Below are 24,728 nucleotides of genomic sequence, written 5' to 3' on the forward strand. Positions count from 1 at the left end.
AGTTGAGTGCATAATCAAACTTGGTTAGCGAACTGGCTGTCCACCTTTTTGTGCGATCTTAACCAACAGCAAATATTCCTTCTTAGCAGTATTGCTAGGGTACCAGCCCCTCCCATTTCACCTGTACTCTTGGTGCTCGTCAAATCACCCGCCCACACATATGCCATAGAGACAAGAAAAAAAACAGAAAGCGCATGAAGGCAGCGCACTGCATTTCTAACTGCAGTCACCAGCGCTTATAAATACCACATTAGGTGGTAAACTAGTGTAAGTCACTTAGTGACATAACAGTTAAATCTTACATGTTATATTATCACCTTCCAACACTACGGAACGGAAGGAGGCGGGGCAGGGTACCAATGGGTGCGGCTTTTATTGTTCCCCGCCTCCTTCCTTAAAGAAGCCGACGCTGAATTTTCTTGTCTCACCGCAGTGTTACTGCGAGAGAAAAAGAGAGGTTGTACTCGTGCTGAGGGCAGCGAGTCTCTAAGTGACAGACGGAGTGGCACCAGCAGTGCGGTAAAGAAAAGCTGGTCAGCAAGCGGGAAGAAAGCGAGACGGTGATTCCCTACAGGGGCAGGTAGGGAGAAATAGAGGGAGTAAAGAAATTATTTTCATGTATATGTGGTACTTACTCTCACTTGTCACTGTAGCAGCATGTGTACAAGTAGTCAGGGGAGATTGTCAGACCTTGACTGCAATACAGTAAATAGGGGGAGGGGTATTTTTGTGAAAGCTTGTTGAAATGATGGAAGTAAACCTCTTAGGTATATATGAAATATTTCAGAGGACATGGGGCTTTTTTTGATGTCAACATGTAGATGATGCACACCTTTGGTTCTCTATACTTGCGGCCTTAGGTGGCTGAGGGCGAAGGACAGTCCGGGCCGCAACCGGCACTGATGTTTAAAATACATTTTTGTTTTGGTATAGACACACAGTCGCTTTGTATATATTTATTTGTTAATACACGCAGTTTGCACTTTTTTACGGTTCCATATTCATACTTTTTTTAGGTTACCTTAGAAGTGATACCTTATTTTGCTGCCTGTACATTAGTACCTTTTATTAGCTCAGCATGTGTACATTTGGTGTAAAGCTGAGTGTGGATTTAGACTGAATACATGTAAACTGAGCTCTTTCTTGACTGTTTGTCTTTTATTAGATTCATGAACACTTGTAATATTTTAGGGAGGGTAAAATTATTATTTTGCAAAGTTTTTTTGAAAATAATAGCCACTTTTTCTGGACCCAACGGATCAGATTTTTACCAGTTTTATAGCAAGACTATGTACAGCTTAATTTATTTATTGGTTAATAATAGATTTGCAACTTTTATTAATATGTAGTTTACTACGTGCTAACTTCTGAAGTAAAGTATTTAATATTTCAGTGGTAGTAACATTATTTACTTTCAACTTTTTTTTTTTTTTTTTTTACAAAATATTGCGTTACGTAATTATTTATGTCTGAAAAGCGATGACAGACTGCTTGTGTGCTGGGTCTTTTTGTTTCTCTGAAGAACTGAACGACTGTAGTAGTATTCTGAGTGCTATTTCTTCTTTATGTTGCTTTGATTTTTCAGGTCAAGTACACTTTCCAAGCGTATACACAGACACGCATATATATGCATTGGATGTGTATAAGAATTTAACACACATGTGTACATATATGTGCACATGTACGTGTATACTTTACATCAGTACAGGGACACACGCTACACAATACTTGGAAGTTATTTCATAAGTAACATGGTTTCAGGATTCTTCCCGTAACTGAAGTACTGAACACTGCAGAGTTGATAAGTTAATCAAATATGAGATCTTTAGAAAAGGGAAGAAGAAAATTATATAGAAATCATACAGGCAGAGTAATGTTCAAGAGGAGGAGTGAGTTTTAAGGAAGGTAGGGGTTGAGCAGTTTGTGTATTGTTGGAGTGAGTAATTTGTTAGAAAGAAAGAAACGTATGTAATGTGTAATACGTGAATATGACAAAGTTAATATGTTTTGATATCTATGTGTGCACATCTTAAGTGATCATTTAGTAAAAATGCTTAAAAAAAACAGTTTTAGGACCCCACAACCAGCCAAGTCTAAGTTGGAATCTACTGTAAAAAAGTATGTTTTATTTTACTAGTTGGTTCTGCAGTCCAACCTGACATTCCCACTGGAATTACTGAGCTTTATAAAGGATGGCCCATCAGTTTCCTAGTGCCACTGCTAGTGAGAGAAGGAAGAGATCTGTAAAGAAATTAAACTTTGTGTAGTCTTTTGTCAGTGCACTAGCATTTATTTTAGGAAGAAGCTATTTGATTTCTTCACTTGCCTTTCCACATATGCACTAACAGCTAGGTGATAGGATATTTAATGATGTGTATTTTGTATCATTATTTACTTGTAGTTTTGCTTCTTTGTATCCCAGTCTTGAAGAATGTTTATATTGTGCATGAAAATGTCACATGAACTTGCTTTATGTTTGAAGAAAAGTGTGACACTCTTTCTCTTTCTGTAGCTGTAATCTTTTAGTTTCAATTTTAAAAAGCATCAGGAATTTTTTTGCGTAGAATGCAACAGTACATAATTATATTAATGCCATGAGCTCGTGTGTGTATGTGTGTGTGTGTGTGTGTGTGTGTGTGTGTGTGTGTGTGTGTGTGTGTGTGTGTGTGCGTGCATGTGTGAGAGAGCTCACAGCATTGTGTTTATTTTAACCAGCTAGGTAGGCTTGTCTGAGGATCCTTTTAAGTTACACCTGTTATTAGTGATACTTTAAAATGTTAAACAAGCACACTTTACTTGCTGTATGCTTAGGGCAGTTTATGTACCTGTGCTAAAATACGTTCATTAGAACAGGTGGGAGACTGAAAAAAATTGCAGGTAGTGCAGAGCGCAGCCAGCTCCTGAGGCGGATTCCTCAGAATTTGCATGTATGGACAAAATACTGAAACTGAGGGAAGAGCTGCTGTGCACCTGACAGTGTATACTTTTTTTTTTTTTTTTTTTAATTGTAAGGTTCATTGTTTTACGGGGGGTGGAGAGTTGTTTGTGTTGACGGTGCGGTGGCTGGTTGTAAGGGTTTTGTTTTGAGACAAGCTTTGAAGCTTTCTTGCTGGCATATTTTTTGATTACACCTGGATTTCTCCTTATTTGAGAGAGTTTCATTACCAGAAAAAAAGAGCATTCCTGCTGTTTTGTTGTCATACGACTACAGTATATAAATAATTCTTAATTGTAATAGTGATTATTTTCTTTACAACACTGACGTGTAAGGAACATGCTTGTCTTCACAGGACTCATTTCGTAACTGCAGAGCTTTTAATCTCTCTTGTAGTCCAGGTAGAGGACTGCTGTGAGGAAAGCACTGTTGTCTAAACCGTCCAGAATATGTACACAAACAACAAGGAGAAGCTTCTGTCCAGGAAATGACTAGTCTCTTTTGTCTGTCAGTGATCCTACCTGAGTGATATGCTACTGAGTATATTTGGGTCTGAAAACATGTAAGGCAGTTTTCAGGGTGACATTTGTTGATGCAGACTTGCCTTTAAAAATATGTAGCATTAAAATAACAGTTTGGTACCACTGAGTAGCACTAATTTATTTACGTATTTACTCACTGAGGATGCAATAGAGCAGGCCCCACTTTCAGTAGAGTACTGTAGAAAAAAACACTATGGAAACATTAAGTAAATACACAGAAGGAAAATCTTTGCACATTATGAGTAATTGGGTATGATATCAGAGTAGTTTGAGACCATACTATATACTGTATATACACAGTAATTATAATTTTATGTTACTGGTTTTAAATGTATTTGGGACTATAGAAAAACTTCACTAACATATAACTAGTCAACTGTTTGAAATGATTGTGTGATGTGTATCTGTTACATTGCTGCAGAGATACAGGGTTGACATATGAATAACTTTAAGTGAAATAACGTATTGTCTGTAAAGACAACATTACTAGGGCATAAACAGTAAACAAGAAATTTGCATCACTGAAATACTGACAGTACCTTGTTGTTTTAAGTTGGTGCCTAAAGCATGGTTTTCAGTAACGAGTGATAAGGTGCCAAGTTGCACTACGTTGTTTCAGCGATGTATATTTAATCATGAGATAGTTTGTGTTTTCCAAGATGTACTGGCTACCTGGAATCTCCAGATTTATTTATTTATTTATTTTTTAAATTTGTGGTGCTTGACAAGTAATAATTATCAACTGTTCAGAATTTTGTAGAATGGCCAGAATTTTATTTCATATTTTTGGTCTGCTCCTTATCAAATTTATGGTTTTCTGGCAAATAATTTGAGGACTGAAGTCACTAAATAATGTCAAACATTTGAGTTTCAGACTTCATATTCTTCAGAAAGTACATACTAATGCAAAACTTGTTATTCTGTTAACTTTCTAAGTTTTTGAGGACAATATTTAAAATATAGCCTTGATTTTGTACTCTTGTCCCCCACTGTTATTTTTGGATTTGCCCAGAAGTTGAGAGGTATGTGCCAAGTAGAAGTTGGAGGTAGTCTGTATTTCACTAAACTACAATGCTAATGAGATTAATTTAAAAAAAAATAAGAGTATAAGAAATAAAATAATTCTTATATAATTCACACTGAATTTTGTCATGGATGATTGTATGTAGTTATGAATAGTTGATTATTCTGTTGCTTTCTTCATGTTTTAATTGCTCTGATTGTTGATTTTTGTATGTTAATCAAATAAAAAGTTGAAAAAAATATAAACAAAATGAAATAAAAAAATATTTGGACTGATTTTGCTTTATTTATGAGGAGAGGTAGTACATTCAGAAGGTGATATGGCAGCTAGTTCAGTGATAAGAGTGACGTACAACAGTGAAATTATGATCTGGTTGTAAAAAGACCAAAAGAAGGCTGTTGGGCTGTACTTTAAGCAGGGCAGTTGTGGAGACTAGAAATCACCTTTACATTGTGCTCAGCAATATTGATCCCAGTGGGGAAAAGGTTACTGAAACACTTAGAAAAGATTTGTACTAATGGGACAAAATGGGTTCAGAGCAATATGAAATAATAAATGCGTGAGTGAGGAGGAGCGAGGAAGGTTATATACAATATGTGACTGGGCAAGGAAAGAGAAGAAGGCAGAGCTGATCCAGCAGCCTGGTGTAACAGAAGAAAGCCGCAGCTCATAATCTTAATTGTTTTGCTAACTACCATCCTACCTGGTTACTAGATACATTGGAATAGCAAAGATATACATCTGAAAAGTGAATTGGAATTTCATTTTTATGCTTGAACATAAACCATTTAGTTTTGTTGTACTGTACAACCAAATAAAGGGAAAAAGAGTAAAGAGCCAAGTAAGTGAAGGCCATGCAAAAACTTTATAATCTTAGGTAAATTAAATTACCCCACCGTAGACTGGAGCACATGCACCTGTAACACAGGGTATGCAAAGAGATCTTTATTTATTTACTGACATTTGATTATCATGTAAGTTCGACTGGGTAGAAGCCCATTTTTAGCAGAGTCCCAGGAGAAAAGCTCCGAGGTGCAGTACAGTTCCATGTGGCTCTACATTGGTTAGTGACTTCTCAATAAATGCACTGACCCCTGATGACTGTCCTCATCTTTCCTATCAGCCAGTTCTCTTTTTTTTTCCCCTGACAAGCACATGTCTCACCCACAGTCTCCTAATCTTTCACCCGGTGGAATGCCAACAGACAGGACCCAGGAAGTTAGAATTGGGGAGTCCACCTCTTTAAAGAGGCCAGTCTCAAGTGGAGTCCCTCAGGGATCAGTCCTTGAACTGCTCCTTTTTGATATTTACTTCTCAGAAGTCAAGGCCAATGTTAGTGGTCTCTGGCTGACTAAATTTGCTGATGTTTGCAAATTAGGAGCTGTCATTGAATGTTACACTAACACAAATGTTCTCCAGGAGGGGCTGACACAGACAAACAACTAGTGTGAAAGCCATGGACTAAAACTAAATGCCAAGAAATGCATAATAGTATCCTTTGTAAAGTCCTCCATCCCTGATAACTATCGTATGGACAACACACCCCTTAGAGTTGACCCAGTAGTCAGGGACTTAGGGACACACGTAGAGTCTAGCCTTTGACCATCACGTGTCTGCAGTGGTGAGGAAATCATTCTATGTTGCACAACTTATAAACAAAGGTATGGCATCCAAGTCCAAGAAAGTCATTGTCCCACTGTATTTGGCATTCATCAGACCTATCATTGTGTACATTGCCCCCTTTGGTATGTACCTAAGCAGGCATATCCAACAGTTGGAATGTCCACAGAGGTTTCTCACTAAAAGAATACAGGGCATAAGTGAAATGTCCTATGCAGACCGCCTCAAGGCCCTATCCTGTATTCTGTCTCCTACAGGCTTTTGAGGGGAGATCTATGCCTGACATACAGGGCATTGTCAGACCCCAGTCTGATGGACCTCCTGCTTATCCACAAAACAAACAGCACCAGATTTACCCATTCTAAATACTTAACCTTGCCTGTGATATATAAATAGGATCTGCTGGAGAGATAGGTATGTATCCCAGAGACTACCCCATCTGTGGAACAGGCTCCCCATCCATGTGAAGCAGAGTTCCTCCCTAACCCAATTCAAGTGCAAATTGGACAATTTGATGGGAAACCAGAATTTCATCCCTGGTTTGGCACCTATGACTCTAATGGACACAGGTAACCTGTAAATGGTTCATCTCCCAGGCCCATGCTTACATTTATCAAGGGTATCAGAACTTGTCATAGACTTACGATGCATGGCCAGGCTAAAAAAAGCCCTTGTGTCCGTTAGCCTAGTAAACACCTCTGAACCTTTGAAGAAGTTATGTACTTCTTATACCCAGTGTGGCATGTGCTTGTTTCCATGAATTGAGCGTATATTACTAAGAAACATTTTTCTTCTTGCTAGCCATGTAAGTCTCCAACACCAGTGTAAGTGCACCTGGAGATTTAAATTTTAAAGTAATTTTGCCCAAGAGTTGCCCATATGAGCATATGAAAACCATTGGAATCAAACTCTAGTGACCAGGACTTTACTCTTTGAAGGCTCACTGTTTTGGATTTGATAAAAAGGAAGTCCCGGGATCAGGTAGTTAGGCAACTCGTCAAAAGCCAAAATGTTCTTGATTTGATCTCCTTAAATATTGCTTGTATGTGTACAATTTTCCTAGTCTTCTTTAACCAGTTAAGTTGGATCATAAAGCTGTAACATTTACTGTTAGAACCACCATATCCCCTGTAACCAACGTTTTCATATTTAAGGACTTCAGAGGGGGTGGAGCACATACAGTTATATTCTCAAATCTCTAAATTTGTCCATGATATCACCACTGTTAACCCCAATACAACAGTCAACTTCATTAAGGAAGTTTATGCTGACATAGGTAAGTGCAGCGATTTAGTATTCCCAATTGGTGCCAAATACAATAGGGAAATTTAAAAACACCCCCCCCCCCGCCCGTGATCACTTGACATAAATCAATATTATAAAGATAAAATAAAAACGTCTTAAATTGTACATTAAAGGTGGTAGCCCCAAAATGAAGATAGTAGAAGAAATATGAACAAGAAATTGAAAAGTGCTATAAGGTTCAGTAAAGCAACCCATGAACTGAGATATCTTGTGAAGTGAAGGATAACTGCAAGTCCTTCTTTAGCTATGTTGAAAAGCTAAGAAATGGCACTCAGCATTGCTCTGAACGTTTCCTTATTTGGGGATTCCTCATTCCAACTCCAGTGACTTTGTAAATATACCATCAAATATGTTCAGTACACCCTTAATTCTTTTCAAGCACCAGTCATCCTAGAATTCATTATCTGTCTATCATCACTAAGAAACAAGTTCTTGAGGTGTTATCTAAGATCAAAAACATTATTCTCAATGGGACCTAACAACATACCAGAGTTTTTTTTTTTTCAAGCATATTTGCTTCATGACTGTTTTGTTGTTTTTCTTTAGCAGCATTTTTTACCAAACTAAAAAGTATCAACATCACTGGGCATCCATGAGGCACCCCATTTGACTTTAATAGGTTCATAGGTTCATACTAGGCTATCTGCCCTAGGGCATTTATAAGCCTAGCCAGAGTGTGTTTGGCTTTCGCCACCCATTTTAAATTAATTTTGCTATGCCCTTTTTCGAGGTTAGTATACTGTGCCTCTGTCTAACAGTGACACAGAAGTGATACCCGGGGTAAACCTACGATCTCCCATCCACTCATCAAGATTCCTCTTGAAGAGAGTCAATGAGGGACTCTGCCTAACATGGACTGGAATTTTATTCCAGAGTGAAGGGAGCCTCTGGGTTATGAATCTGTCCCTCCAGCATGTCCTATTTATTTCAGTGCTGAGGTTCAAGTCTCTCGAGCGTGTAGCTCGATGGGATTTGGATTTTCTGAGGTGCAGCATGTCCATTAATTCCAGGTTGGACATGGCTTTATACGTCAGGCACAGATCGCCTCTGAGCAGGCGGTATGCCACTGAGTAGAGCTGGAGTTTCTTTAACCGGGCAGCATATGGCATCTGTTTGAGCCGTTTGATCTGGTTGGTGAGGTACTTTTGGGGTCTTTCCAGTTGCTGCAGGTGTCTGGTAAGGTACATCCCAAAAGGGGCATTGTACTCCATTATGGGCCTGATGAGGGATGAGTAAAGAGGCATGATGACCTCCCCTGATCTAGATGTGAATCCCTTCATGATTAGGTGGGCTATATAAAATGTTTTTCTAACCACTTTGGCCACGTGGTTGTCAAATGAGAGATTGCTATCAACTTGGGTCCCCAGGTCCCTCATTACTTCTTCTGTACTTAATGGATTACCACCTATGTGGTAATTTGTGGGCACTTTGTTTTTGCCAACGGGGGTGACTATACACTTTTTGGCATTTAGCTTGAGGCCATGGGCACCAGTTGTCTGTTTCTATGAGGCCCTTTTGGAGGATGCTTGTGTCGGCTGGAGAGTCTATTATGGTGCCCAGTTTGCAGTCATCTGTGAACTTGGTCAGCCACAGTCCTTCCGTGTTGGCCTGTACCTCCGAGAAATGTATACCGAACAAGAGAGGTCCCAGGACTGAGCCTTGTGGGACGCCACTTGTAACTGGTTTGGAGTCTGACAAGGCTCCAGCAATTCTAACCATGTGGGTTCTGTCCTTGAGCCAGTTTGCAACCCATCTAGTGACATAGGGGTTTATATTTAAGCTGGTGAGCTTATCTATAATGCCTGAGTGGGGTATTGTATCGAAGGCTTTTGCGAGGTCCAGGTAGGCTGCATGGACCACCTTCCCCTCGTCAATGGCCTTGGTGACTGTTTCAAAGAAATCAGCCAGGTTTAAGAGGCAGGATCTGCCCTTAAAGCCGAACTGGGTAGGATCCAGTGTCTGTAGGTCCCCAATATCTTTATTTATGAGGGACCACTGTTGCTGTACGCCACTCTTTGGGTACATATCCTGTAGTAAGGCTGAGATTGAACAGTAGTTTTATGTTTGGGTTTAGCTCTTCTTGGAGTTCATGTAGGACGCAGCCCGGGACACCGTCTGGTCCCATTGATGCTGTGTTGTTTGCTTTGGAGAGGGCGGCTCTTACCTGAGCATCTGAGATGTCAGGGGGCAGCACTCTGCTGGGATAGATATTTGCCCTTTTGGTGGGGGGGGGGGTTGCGCTGAACCTGTCAGTTAGGATGTTGGCAATGTCTGTGGGTTCTGTGTATTTTTTGTCATTTTGGACTAATTCTGAGCATATCTGGGAATTCCCACCCAGGTTCCTAACATAACTAAAGAAAGCCTTGTGATTATCCTTAGTGTCCTGTGCAATTTTTCTCTCGAAGCTGGCCTTAGACGATTTTATGAGTGCCCGTAGTTTTTTGCTAATACTGATCAGAGACGCCTTCCCTTTTTGGGATTTTGCTCTATCATGTAGTAGCTTCCTCCTTCTATTGTATAGTTTGTTTATGGCTGGGGTCCACCAGACAGGACGTCTGCCTTTGGAGGATTGGGTCTTGGTTTTATTTGGGATTGCATGATCAATGCATTCCTGAAGGTGTTCATAGAATGCGTTTATAAAGGATTCTGCGGTCTGGGCTGTATTTTCCACAGGCCCGAGGGCTTTGAAGGATTCCACCTCGGTTTTGAGTCGTGAGAAATTTGCTTTAGAGAAGTTTTTCACTGTGGTTTTCAGGGCAGAGGGTGGAGTCGGGATGTGAATATCCAGTGAGATTAGTTTATGGTCTGATCTTACCAGTGAGGGATACACTTCTGGTCTGGAGCATAGAGTCCCCATGTTGGTGATGATCAGGTCCAGTATGTTTTCCCCTCTTGTGGGAGTGGTAACAAGTTGTTCCATAGCATTTGAGTTTATAAATTCTAGGAACCTTTGGGCTAGGGTGTTGGAGCTAGAGTAATGCTCCCACTCTATGTTTGGATAGTTGAAGTCGCCCAATATAATGGTGTTTGGAGAGACCTTCATATTTTCCAGTGTTCTCAGGAAGGCCTAGTGGGGTTCCTGGGTTTGGGAGGGTGGTCTGTAGCAGGCTATAAACTGGAATGCAGTTTTACCCACTGTTAGTTGCACATGGATAGTCTCTGATGCTTCGTGCTGTGCCACCAACCTGGAAGTGTGGGTATCTTTGATGAATATTGATACTCCCCCTCCTTTTGTGGTTCGGTCCAAGTTTTGGGGCCGAAAAGCATGGTATGAGGTATAACCTGGTAGTGCTGGGGTGCTCTCGGGAGCCTTGAACCAGGTTTCTGTTACTGCACAGATATCGATGTTCTCCATGCTAAGGAGAGTTTCGAGTGCGTGCATCTTGAGGTTTAGACTTCTGGCGTTGAGTAGCATTACTCTTAGTTTCTTATCCCTTGTGATACCTTTGGAGATGGGTTTGTCTTTTGAGCCTTGCCAAAAAAAGGCACTATGGGGGTAACAAGAGCCTTTGCCAATATCCGAAAGCACAGGGGTGACAGGTGCAAGCCGTCCCTAGCGAAGCATCGTGGCTTGTCGAGCATGTCATCCCAGGCTGACAGGCATTGGATCCCCTTTGAATGGCACCAATACTTAAGCCAATTGTTGAAATTGATCATCTTGTCTTCATATTGTGGCATCATTCTTGGTGAGGGTAAGATGCTGCTCCAGGTCAGGGTCATACCGGCCTGGGCTACATGCTCAGAGAGCTCCTCTATGTCTCTTTTCATGTAGTCCAGGGAGGTACGTCTCAGGTCATTCACACCAGCATGGACAATGACTGAGTCATATTTGTACTTGCCTTGGAGTGACCTGAGTGCTTGTGTTATGTGGCAGATCCTAGCGCCCGACAGGCAGCTCACCGTGACCTTCTCCTTGTTCAGCCTGGTGAGCGGGACGTCAGTGTGCCTGATGACAGAGTCACCTGTTACAAGTGTATCAGGTGTGTTGTTTAAGGGCTGTGACTGTTCGGCACACTGGCTTTGTGAGCTATGCGTTGCACGTGTTTTGTTTTTGGGTAGCGGTTGCTTGGGTGTCTGCTTTGGAGGTCTCTGCTGCTTAGGCAGATTTTTATTTAGAGCCTCCGAGTATGTTTTTGTGTGTTTGGTTTGCTGTCGTGGTAGGCCTATGTGAGACTGGAATTGTAGTGAGTGTGGTTTCCTTCTCCTCCTGACTGGTTTCGCCAGTACTGAGTTGAGAGAGCTTAGCCTCCAGTATGGCTATATGGCTATAATATCTCAGTCATTTACAAATATCTTTGTAGTTGCATTTTCATAAATAACTAAAAACAAAATTATTTTCATCCCGTCATCCTGTTTTAACATATTCCATAACTGATTATAACACATTATTATTTTATTTAAAACTCAGAAACTAAACAACGTAAAAAACAAAAAAACTCCAAAGTAAACTCAGAAGTAATCCAGGCAACAAAATTATACTCCAACTCAGGTTTTTAGCGCTTTCATCCACTTAATTTAATTGTGAACTTCTTCAGAAAGAACAGACACACCCACCCTAGTTCCTTTAAATACTTAAAAAAGGAAATTACATCACTATAACATTTTCCGTATTTTTAAAAATCACTTAACCTTCAATCTATAAAATATACTATATATTAAAAATATATTGAAAATATATTATGTAAAATTTTTTCATTAACTTTGTGTTTCTTGATATAATCATAATTCATGACATATAATACATATATCATTGTTTCAATAAATATATAACTCATACTAATAACTATTAAATCTAAAATATATTGCACATTTCTATCTATTAGACAAAAAACATTTCAAATTGATGGATTCATTTAAACCCGGTAACCTATCTGCAGCTAATCAAAGTTGCCATAGTGTTTCTTTGCATTCCAAGATATTATTCAAATCCCCTCCCAAAGGCACTTCATTTACCTTCTCTACTACTGAGAATTCAAATTTTTTAAAATTTGAACAACCAACTGCATGTTTAGCTAATGAGTTTAACATATCTTTCTTCTTAATAGCTAAATTATGTTCGTATATTCTGCGCTTCAAACTTCGCTTTGTTTATCCTATATAGAAATGTTCACATGATGCGCAACATGCAATGTACACTACATATTCAGAATTACAGTTATAATATCCTCTAGGCCATGTTGTGTAATTTAAACACTGTATAAAGACAGAAGAACTATTGCTTATGTACCTACATTGTTTACAATTTTGACATGCAAAAGTTCCTTTTTTGATACTGACACTTCTAGTATTGCCAAAATGCTCTTTATTATCTGTTTCTAACATATATTTTATATTAACCATCCTTTTGTAAGTAAACCTAGGTGTTAATCCTATTCTTGTAACCAGTTATTTGTTTCCAAGTAAAACTTTCCAATTATTTTGGATAATTTCCTTTATTTGCCCCATTTCATTTACTATAGGTAATGGAAATGAGATGTTATAATTGGTATTTTTCTCCACCATCACTGAACCTGAACTTATACAGACATCTTTTGCCATGAGAATGGGTTTGGCTATCGCTCGTCATAAAATTATAACTTCCCGCTCTATGTTCTTTAACCAATCTACCCCATATCCCCTGTGTAATAATAGGGACCTGAGGAATGTAATTTCATCTAAAAAGGTAGCCTCATCAGTTGTCAACCTACTTAAACGGATGATCTGTCCTTTTACCACCCCTTTCTTCATGTGTAGTGGGTGCAAACTTTCTTTATGTAAATATTGATTCGCAAAAATTTCTTTTCTAAATATTTTGCTTTGAAATGTGTTGTTTTCCTTAACTATAACCAACATATCTCTTCAATTCTTTCCTTTTACCATATACTCTATCACCGGTTACCTCTTCTGTGACATTTTTAAACCTGATTTGAAAAATAATCACTACTATTTTACACTCAACATTACATAATGGAATTGGTTTCCAGCTACTTATTTGGAAGAAGGATGCTAAACTGTTAAGTCTAATGGTAACACTTCACATTTTTTTCTTGATTTTATACCTTGATTCACCCACTCGCATATCACTTTATGAAAACATTCCAATTCTTCACTGCTAATTTTTCAGTAAAATGTGTAATGCATACCATCTTCCCCTGGTACAAACTCAATCCTTTCCTTCTATATGCTTTTTCTGAACTTCTTCACTAGTAATATATCTGTTGTTCTCTGTGTAGTATATCCATTGTTTATGTAGAAATGTCTTTAACCCCCACCATTCTACATCCTGTATAATCTGCTCCCATGCATCCAATAGCTTCAAAAAAAGATCTTTTAATTGTTGCTTCTTGCTTATTATTCTCATTCTGTATAATCATTGTCCTTTACTTGTCTACTTAAAAAAGGATTAATTCCTTTATTTGTACTCTGTTAAGAGTAACACTGTATTTTTTTGCCTTAATAACCAATCTGTTTTATTCAACATAAATATTCATTTTTGTAGTATCATTGCCTTCTCATTACCACCTTCTATAACTTCCTTAGAAATGTCTTGTTACTCTTTTGCCATAAGTATTCTATATTAATGTACATAATCTTTCATGTTTAATTTTGTAATCAACCCACCACTGTTACCAATCTCTATAAAAGTCTGTCATTTGTATACGTTCTGTAAGTAATACCTACCCTTTTTCTGGTAACAGTTGTAATTTTGAGCAGTTCCCAGTTTGTCTCGTACTGCCTTTGCCTTCTTCAATAATAAACTGTTTGAGCCCAAGACACACTGTACTGCTACATGATCAGAAAATCCACAAAATAAAGTATTAGTATTAGTTTCCTTTAATCTCGTGGAGAATACAAAAACGTCAGTTTTGGTCCTTACTTTTCCCTTCACATAAGGATATTTATGATCCTGTTCTAAGTTTAGTTGAAATTGTGAAAATATTCCTTAACATGTTTTAACGTCTCTCCCTTGCTTTCTTTTCCTTTTTCTTCTGTTAACGTTACAGTGAAAGTCTACCAATATTGCTGTTATTCATGTTACGATTGAAATACTGTTACATTTTTTAAAAGTTTTATTGTTTTAGTACCTGATATAGTTGTATAAACTAACATGTCTTATGAGTCTTTTAGTACAACATTCTAATATCATTAAACTTCCCAGACAAACAATAGTAATTTCATATACTGAAGTATAATTAAGCCTTCCTTTCTTCAGACAAAGTGCAGAGCCTCTTGAGTTATTTCTTCTTTACAGACTTGCACTGCAAGGGAATTTCTCAGAGTACTGGGGTTCATGGCCAAAACTATACCCATGATCCCATTTGCAAGGTTCCACATGAGAAGGATATAGTGATACCTGAAATTTATCTCGCTCCAACATTCACATCCCATGGATACTGTAATTCCTTTTCTACCTATAGTGGATATCTGAAGTCAATCTCAATCCACATCTACCTTTCAAATCCCAGACACCACACCAGGAATTGCACACAAATGCCTCAACCGAGGCATGGGTAGCATGGTCAGGCAACTTAAGGGTCCAGGGGCAATCACTGCCATATCTAAAATCCAAGCACATCAGTTTGAAGAAAATATGGGTACTCATTCAAGCAGTACAAGATCTTTTCCCACTCCTGAAAACCAGGTGCCTTGAGGGTGTTCACAGACAATACTACCATCATGTGGTGCATAAAGAAGGGGGTAACCAGATCCTACCAGTTGTGCAGACTGGCTCTTCTGGAATAGGTGCAAGACACAAAAGCAAATCTGTGTCTATCAGCAGTATACATCCCCTCACAGGACAGTGTCTAGCTAGGCTTTCTAAACAGATCAAGAGAAGATCCCCACAAATGGATTTTGAACAGGGAGATTTTCATAAACATGGTCCAGAAATGGAGGGGGGTGGGTCCAACAGATAGATTTGTTTGCCTCCATCAACAGCAAACAGCTTCCTTTGTTTTGTAGCAGGTCATACTGTCCCAAGCATGGAAAATGGATACAGTGTCATTCCCTTGCGAAGGGAGGTTTCTTAATGCCTTCCCTCCTCTTTCTCTTCTTCCCAATGTTTTACTTAAGATCCAGAAAGAAAAAAACAAATATGTTACTGCAGATTCCTTTTTGGCCAGGGCTGCATTGGTTTTCCTTCTCTACCACCTAGCCAAAGGTCATCACCGCACCCTATCCCTCTCTGCAGACTTGCTCGCACAGCAGAAGGGCTCATTGCTTCACCCCAAACTATTATCTGTCAGACTAATATTATGGATGATAGGATTTTTTGATTGCATTTGGACACCAATTTTCTGAGAACGTGTTTCAGGTTCTCCAGGAAGTAAAAGAACCTATTACCAGAAATTCTTAATGTAGCCGAATGAAGATGTTCTGCCATGTGTTACTCACCTAACCAGGACCTGGTGCTATCAAACACACCAATGATCCTCTCTTATTTGAACTGTTGAAGTCTGGCATTGCATACTTCTCCATTGAGACACACCTTTCAGCCATCTCTGCTTGCCTGCCACTAGATCCTCATGTTCTATTCAGGCAATAAGTAAAAGCTGTTTCTTAAGGATGTCCTTGTTCTTAAATTGCATAGAAAAGTAATCCCACCTGTTTGGGATCTCAAGATCACGCTGGAGAAACCTACCATACCTCCATTTTTGCCAACAGTCTCTGTTTCTCTCAAATTCCCCACTTAGAAAAACATTCTGTTGGTAGCCCTTACCCTTACTAGCAAGTTTCCAAACTGCAGGCCCGTATGGCATCCCCTCCTTTCCTAATTTTTCATAAGTTCATGGTCTCCTTGAGGGCCAGTCCATCCTTCATGCCTAAAGTGATTAATGAATTGTCTCGTAATCAGGCCATAAATCTCCCCATTAATCCACAAAATAAGGGGGAAATAATCCTTCAGTGTTCATCATATTGATCACTGCTACAGTAGCCTTACCTATATGAGGTTATATCCTGTCTAGGATATAACAGCCGGACAGCTTCCAAGCTTCAGGGTACCTTCCATGTGCCCTAACTGACAGGCAGCTTGAGCTAAGCTGATTAAAGGACAAGTTTGAGTGCCAAGGACAAGTTTGAGTGCCAAGCCCTTTAGAGCTTTGCTGCCACTGAAGAATATGCTCCTCTGAGGCTTTTGATGAATGATGGTAAGCTGATGCAGTTATGTGCTTGTCAGATAAGTTCCTCTTGGAGGAAAACCTTCTGTTTTCTAAATATTGTTTGTGCTTTATCACTTTCCTCTTCAAGAAAGTTATGTTAAAGCTAGGAGTTTTGTGTTTAATGGACTGTCCCAAGACTGTATCATACCTTTAAATTGGAGAGCTCTTTTTCCTCTCAGTTTAAAAGGTTTGTAAAGTAACTGAAAACATTTTTATGTGTGGAAACTGTGCTTATTTTACTTTTTTGGGGCTAGTAAAGCATTTTTCTTTGAAAAAAAGTGACTTTTAAAGGCATGTAGTTTTTACTGGCATTTTCTGCTTGTCTTCCTGGGAAAGAGAGACCATTTTTCAGTTTGAACATGGGACAAACTACCGGTCCCATGGTTGGCCCTTCTTCCAGCTGGAAAAGAAAAAGGTAAGTTAAACAGCCTTTGCCACCACAGTAGGCTAGCAATTTGCCTGAGCTGCAGGTGGGTGACTCTGATGTGGCTCTTTAGGTATAGCACCTACAGCCACTAGATCATGGAATGCAAATGCTTCCAGTGCCCTACTCCATAAAGTCCTAGATTTCTCTATCAAATGCTTTCTCTGCATCAAGACCCACCAACAACAGATGTATTTTCTAACATTCTGCTTCCCCCTGGACCATCATTGTTCTGTTAATGTTGTTAAATGTTTGCCTCCCCTCCATAAAACAACAGTGATCCATATCTATCAATTATGGCAAAACCTTTGCCATTCTTTTAGCTAGTATAGACATAAACACTTTATAACTGTGGTTTAAAATTGAAATGGGTCTATATGAAGATGAGTCTGAAGGGTATTTGCCATCTTTAGGTAACCCAGCCAGAGCTTTATCAGTTTCTTCCCTCCTAATTTCAAACTTCCACAGGAATATCACCTGCTCCTGGAGACTTTCCTGAAGACTGATTTATACATGACTCATCGCCTCCTGTCTTAACTGTTAGTTACCGAACCTCGTCTACTACTAACCTTGGCATAATTAAGACTGCTATAAATATTTCCATTTGTACTGTTTCTTGATTTCTACATTTCTCTGTCTTATACAAATTTTCATAAAATTTTCTAAATGTCTCTAAAACCTCTACAGGATCTCTGGTTATTTTTCTTGTTGTAAGTTCCCTAAGTTTGATGACACCCCTTTCAACGTTCTGTTGCCCAAGCCACTATGCTAAAAGTTTTTGTGCTCTGGAGTTATCAAAAATAGTTGCTTAACTGCAATCTTTCTGAACTCATGGATCTTATTCAGGTAATCCCTTATTTTCTCTTTAGCACTCTGCATTTCCTCCTCCTCTTGTTCTATGAGATCCCCCTTATTCTGCAGTACTTTTAACCTTTGTCACTCCTTTTTAAGTAATTTAAATTATTTCTTAACCGTATCTCTATTTCTTTTATTTCAACCCTGTTTTGAACTCCATTTTCATTTTCTTTCTCTTTTATTTCGACCCTATTTTAAACTCCCACTTTCATTTTGTCTCGGTCACTAACTATAACTTTGGAAGATATTTCTATCTTCCCTAATAACGCTTGAGTAATTTCAACTACCTCTTCCTTAAATTCCTTGCTTTTTAACATGTAGGTGGGAAACTGCCACCGTCTTATTTTTACTTCATCACCTTGCATTTTTATCTTGGTTGTTATTGGGGCATGATCTGAAGTAGTTATTGGATGTGTATTGAAGCTTTTCAGTTAAATGCACATGTTCTTGTGAAATATAATTTCTTTCTAGTGTAGACCAGTTATTGTACCATGAAGAATAATATGTAAGTTCTCTCCGAGTTCCTGCTATTGAGTGCAAGTCTTCCACACCAAATATTTTCATAAATTTTTTCAGAAATCTATCCTCTTTTGTTATATTTTCCCTTATTATAGGTCCACCAGAAACCTCCTCCTAGTAGCAATCAAGTTTTAGTCTCCACTTAACAGAAATACTGCCAGCTGAAAGCTGGTTATTTCTTCAAAACAAATCTTCTCCATAATAGCAGTTTTAGGTGGAATGTAAATACATGCCAGTATAATCTTTCCCCCTTGCCAGTAGCCCTTTACTACAGCAAATTTGCCATTATTATTATTTTCCTCCTCTTCTATCATTTGTACCTCCCCTTTCCTTTGTCCTTGATATTCTGCTGAATCTCCACCCCAAAATCCTTTTTTATCAAATTCACATGCTCACTTATTTCCAAGTGTGTCTTCTGTAACATTGCAGTATGGATTCTGTTTCTTAATATAATTCAGTACTCTTACTTTTTTGTCTGTACCTATGTGAGCTCATTCACGTTCCAAAACAATATGGATAGTGCAGCCATTATGATACAAACTTATTATTGCTACGTATTATATATGACAGCTTTTTTTTTATTTCTCTTTCTAGCTTTTATGTTACTTGCACCCGCTAATGTTTGTCAGGTTGATCCTTTATACATTTGTTTCTTGTCATCTCCATTTGAACTTATGTCACATTTACAAGACTTTTTGCTGTAACAAAACCCTCAAACAAAAACAACCACACTTCCAGAACACCCCAAACCTATTAACTTAAAATAAATACATAAAACTGTGTACTTCAAATAATGGAAGTTTAATCTTCTTGATAAGAACAATTGTCCTAAATCAACAGCTGCATCCACAGGCATTAACTTGCTTAAAATTAAGGTTATTCATGCTAGGGCGCATGTTACTGCCTGTACTCTTACTTTTACTAATTACTGTCTGTTCAAATCTTTAATCCCCTCCCAGATGTGAAAAAACAGCTTATACACTTTCAGAAAACATTGAATTTAGCCTTAAGAAAAAGTGTATTGGGAATCTTTAAAGGAAAACTCCACCTTAGAAGTAAAAAAAAAACATTTTTTCATTGTATCTTTGTTTTTGAGCTGTTTTAATGCCTCAAAATCACCCCAGGTGCTTATTTTACAATTTTAATGTGTTTCTCTCAAAATGGCAGATGATGGGGCCTGCTTTGGTAACGTGATCTTTATTTTCTTGCTTTCCTTCCTTCTTCTCAGAACACATTTCAAGTCCTCTTTAATATGACTCATGCCAGACATAAGGAAGTGGTGCTGTTTTCTCATGCCATTAAAATATAATGGCAGGACTGTTAAGTACTGTCATCTAAACACACCTTCTGTAAAGGAGCTGCGACTCTGTTTACCTGACAGCCTCATTTATCTGTCTGCCAGAGCTTGTTCTATACTATAAATAGCTGTTAGCTACTTGCAGCAAAGGAAAGCAGATAAAAACAGTTTTTTGTAAGTTTTTTGTAGTCCTAACAAACTTGATAAACCCTCCCCCATACTCTCATGCTTGAAGTGTGAAAACTCTCACTGCAGTAAATAATCCTTGCTGTACATTTACAAGTGACAAGCAGTAGGACTCTAAACTTAGTCTGTCTGCTACTTTCCAATGCCTTCAGTGGGAGGATTTTTCTCTCATGAGTGATGCAGACTTAAAATGTGCTTTACTAGATCCTCAATTATTTATGTCATGTTCCCCCTCCTTTTTTCTATTTCATATTTATTTATACTTTGGTAACCAGGAAAGTGAACTGGTCCCAGGACCCTTTTCAGCCACAACATAAGCTACACTGGCAAATATAATAACAATTATTAAATGCACTTATCAATCAATACAAATAAAAAAAATACTGACAGAAAGACATTGACCAAATTGCATGTGGAACACGCAGCCAATGTGTGACAGTGACAAAGTAAATCATTGAGCAACATTTACTAGAATGTATACATTAATAATGCTTAACAATACTATGTTGTTTATTATAAATAATTCATTGTATGCACACATTTTGCACACACACACACACACGCACGCATGCATATATAGTGTGCGTGTGTATGTGTTTCTGTATATGTATATAAAGTACATGTGTACAGAAGTGTGTGTGTGTGTGTGTGTATTTAAACTTCTGATTTCCTTTTTTTAATGCAAGGGTATATAGTAAATGTATGTTCAAGTAAATTCAGCTGTATATTTTGGTTGCTCTGTGACAATGCAAGGACTGACTCAAAGTCAGTGGGACTCTCTTACAATGGATCTGCATGTACCAGGTATGCATCCCCCTCTAGAAGGATGTCACACAAAGCATAAAAGACCTTTTTATGAACAGTATCTGTGCAACTAGTTGATAGGGTTGCCACCTCACTCTCTTTCTGCAGTTCTGGCCTGTGTGAGTGTGTGTGTGTGTGTGGGGGGTTGAAAATGGTAAATGCATTTATCCTTTTCAAGAAAAAAATATTTACTGACATTTCTCTAAATGTCACAGGAATCTTTGCTACTATTCTTAAGTTATCTTAACACAAACTATTATAAATAACATGTTAAGCTTAGAATTTCAGTACTGTGTTGCTGCTTATGTAAATCTGTCAGAAGAGTTGACAATTGCCTTTAAACCCTTGACTGATCTAATTGCTTTGTTTTGCTATGAAAGGGGAGTATTACGTTTTCCTCCCCTCTGCAATAAAAACAGTGGAAACAATTCCACAGCTTTCTGTCTTTTTTTTATATCCGCTGCTGTGTTCCTGACATTAGCAGGATTAATTGCCCATCTAAGATTGACAGCAGTACCTGACAGGGTAAACTACAGATTTAACTGTGTCTATGATAAGGCAAATTTCTCTGCAAAGTATGTGAGCAGTTGAGTTTTAAAAAAAAAGTAGGTGGGCTTTCCCTTCCTTTGACTCCATTGCAAGGAAATAAAAGTTTTAAAAACTACAAGCAGGTTTCTGGTACATACACAATGCTGGAACCATATTGTAGGGAGAAAATAAACCTAACGATTGAGTTAAACTGTATGAGAGGGTGGAGTTTTCCTTTAAATAAAACTAAATTGTACACTGTTGAAGTAAATGCATTAAGGAATTTAGGGACCAGAAAACCTATTAACCTTTACTCACTTCCCTTTAATTTCAAACTTTTTTTTACTAAGCTGCTTGCCCCTGTATCTTTTAATTTTATGTTTTTCTCAGCAGACAATGTCCATATGTCTCAAGATTTATTGCCTTCATGTAGTCAACTTATTTCCATGGAAAAATAAGAACAGGCTGTCCCCAGCTGCAGACTTCTAAATTTACACTGGTTTGCTAATGGAAAACTATTCATTGCATTCACGGTGGTCTTTCATTTTTAAAGTCCAGTCTGTTACACTAAAAACTTACTAGTTTAATCCAAGGGCATTGGGCAGTCACCTATGCAAAAGTAAAAGAAAACATCTCAACTCTATGTATATTATAATCCGTGCATTTTTATACCCTATCCCCATCTCCATCCTCAACAGCCCATGATTACTTCTGTTAATTTAAATATGCTTTTGTCCAGCTTTTCTTCTTTTTTTGTATTGTAATGCCTATACATCTTAAAATTAACAAAGAAGAAAAAAAATACTTGTTTACTTTAGTATATTTATCTTGTATAACAATCACTGAAAATGCTTTAATATATAACAGACAATTTATGTAATGAAATGTTTTATACAAATACCGTTAAGAACAAAACTTGTTTTACTTATAGTTACCTTTTCTTTTTAGTGTCCTTCCAGACATTAATCGCATGAAGTAGAGTATATGCCTTTCAGTTCCCACAAGTTTAACAAAGTTAAGAAAAGTCCAATCTTTCTTGGCCACTTTTTCTTGTAAAGCCATATTTCACAAACATGATTGCTTTGTAGTCTCACATTTATTCACTAATGTCAGTGTTGATGGTCTTTTTCCTGTCCATCTGTCTCTTCCAACCCCAGACTCTGGTTCAAGTCCAAGGTACTCCCGATTCTTCTAGTCAACTCTTGTGCTTTTCTGTCTCTCAAGAATTTTCCTTTGGAACATGAGAAAATGTTTCAAAGGGAAATTCTCTTTTTTAGCTTTGTTACCAGAAGAATGAGAAACAGAGTCTCCTTCTGTTTGGTGTCTCACTTTTTGTTGAATGCAGTTTTGTATTTACTCCATAGCCTGTTCTGCATCAAAAATTGACTTTGATTCTCTAGGAAAAAAATATTCTGAAGACAGATGGGTACAGCAACTTGAATCTCACATTGGTCGGTCAATATTCCCTGTTCATTACAATAAATTAGTTCTCTGCTGCCTGGTGTACAGTGAATAATCATGTTCCACAAACTCTACTCTCTCCCATTTTAATACTGTGTCCTTCTGCAACAGTTTTGTCAGGGTCAACTCTTTATGATTGCATATTTTACTAATATAGGTCTTAGTCCAGTTACTTACTTGTGCTTTCATAAACTTAATGCAGTTTGTCCCTTCCAGTTTCTCTGGTATAGAAGAAAATCTCAGGTTTTCTCTGTTCTCTGACTACTGTTTTTATTGAAACATCTCTTCTTGAGCAGTCTTATACTCAACCAGCCTTTCCTCCTTTTTGACCACTAATTTTTGCAGTTTTATCAGTTCATCTGAGTCGCTGTTTAAAGCCTCTTTTATTTTTTCCAGCCTTTTGTTTTTTGAGTTGATATACCCTTCATTGTTTCATTTATTTTAATCAGGTCTGAGCAAAATTGATTATTTTTCCTCTAAATTACTGGAAGCCATCTCTTGTATCAAAACTGGAGCTTAAACAGCTTTTTGCTGAACATTTGCAGGATTCTTCCCAGTCAATACTTTCTGTTCACATGTTTTAGTTGATTTTCTTACAGGCTCTCTAAGTTTCTTATTTGTTGATATTTAGGCAGTATACTTATTAGCCAGTAACTGAATTTTACTAAAATTGGTAGAATTACTGGTTGTCATCTGTCACATTATTATTTCACACCAGGAGAGTGCAGCCATCTTGGGAAACGTCCTTGTAAATAATTTTTCATACATATGTAGGAAGTAGAAAATGTAAACAACCTGTGTCTTACACACAAGTTAACCACCTCCCTACACACACACTCTGACTACCCACCACTAACCACTGTCTGACTGGATGCACCTCTGATGTTTGCTATTCCCAAAGTAGAATAAATTCTGCCTGTTTTGATTTAATCAAAAGATCATTTACTTTCCTACATACAGAGTGACCCCCTCCCACCCTTCTAAATGACCTGATTTTGATTGCTGTGAATTTCTACTGTGATTGGTTGCTTGAATTAAATTCTGCACAAAGTAGTGTTTTTTTTTTAATTCCACTTGAAAGAAGGGCAATTTTTCAGCTCATTTGATACATGTGGGGACTTCCCCATCCCATTATTTTTTAACTATGATCTTGTACTCCATCATAGCTTGCATTTTACCTCATGTACCACAAAATGTCATGCCTACAGTGCTTTCCTGCGTTTTCTTCCTGTTTGTACCTGTTTTATGGCATGATAATTCAAAAAATATTTGTAAAAATTGGAAATTCCCTGCATTATATCACTGAAAAGATTATTGAAATTTGACCTCTTTGGTGTCAATGTATAGTTGTGGGTGCATCCAGACATGTTAATGGATCTAGTACAGTGCATGTTGACCGGATACAGTAGCATTATTGGATGGCACAGTAGTGCAGCAGTTTGCGTTGTCGCCTCACAGCAAGAGGTTGTCAGATTTGATTCTTGGCTGGGGTGCCTTCTCTGCAGAGTCTGCATGTCCTCCTTGCATTCATTTGAATTTCCTCCAGGTGCTTTGGTTTCTTCCCAAGTTACAAAGACATGCATCTGGAGCATTTCTCCCTGGGCCTCCGTTGAAAATTGGCTCGTTTCAAGTCGGACTTTCCCCGGTAAACAAATGTTAACTAAATAAATAAATGTGAAGGTCCCCGTCCATTAAAGTCTGTGGAAGCATTCCACAGTATCTCTCAGGTGAAGTTAGTGAGAGATACAGTAGGACTATGTGGGAGTATTCTTAATACATAGTTTACAAAACTTTTTATTTAAGGGAACACCCACATAATTTTGGTAAAATGGTGTGGAAAGTACGTCACAGTACTTAACTTATAAAATGCAGCAGAGTATATTTCAACTGCAACAGAGGACTTTAAGATCACAAAATTGCTAAAAAATGTACTTGTTTTTTGAGAAGTGCTGACCCCCCCTCCCCCAGCTTCATTGAAGTTTCTGTCTTGGTACTGGAGCAGAGTAACATGAAGACTGGTTAATGCGTGTCTCACATGCTGCAGTTTTTTTAGACCAGGAATATTTGTTTTAGTACAAGTTGTTATTT

General features: G+C 38.1%; 1 protein-coding gene across 4 annotated transcripts in view; it reads left to right on the forward strand.

Annotated features, from left to right (window-relative positions):
- Positions 1-427: 427 nt before the first annotated feature.
- Positions 428-24,728, forward strand: part of LOC122809252 (myosin-10-like) — a 3,714,157-nt gene continuing 3,689,856 nt past the window's right edge. For all 4 annotated transcript variants that reach the window (XM_044080584.1, XM_044080595.1, XM_044080606.1 and 1 more), the window contains exon 1: positions 428-580. The gene's annotated coding sequence lies outside the window, so the exon portion shown is untranslated. The remainder of the gene's footprint in view (positions 581-24,728) is intronic.

This window comes from Protopterus annectens, chromosome 1.part1, assembly GCF_019279795.1.
Source record: "Protopterus annectens isolate FY-2018-M chromosome 1.part1, PAN1.0, whole genome shotgun sequence".
Taxonomy (NCBI): Eukaryota; Metazoa; Chordata; order Ceratodontiformes; family Protopteridae; genus Protopterus; species Protopterus annectens.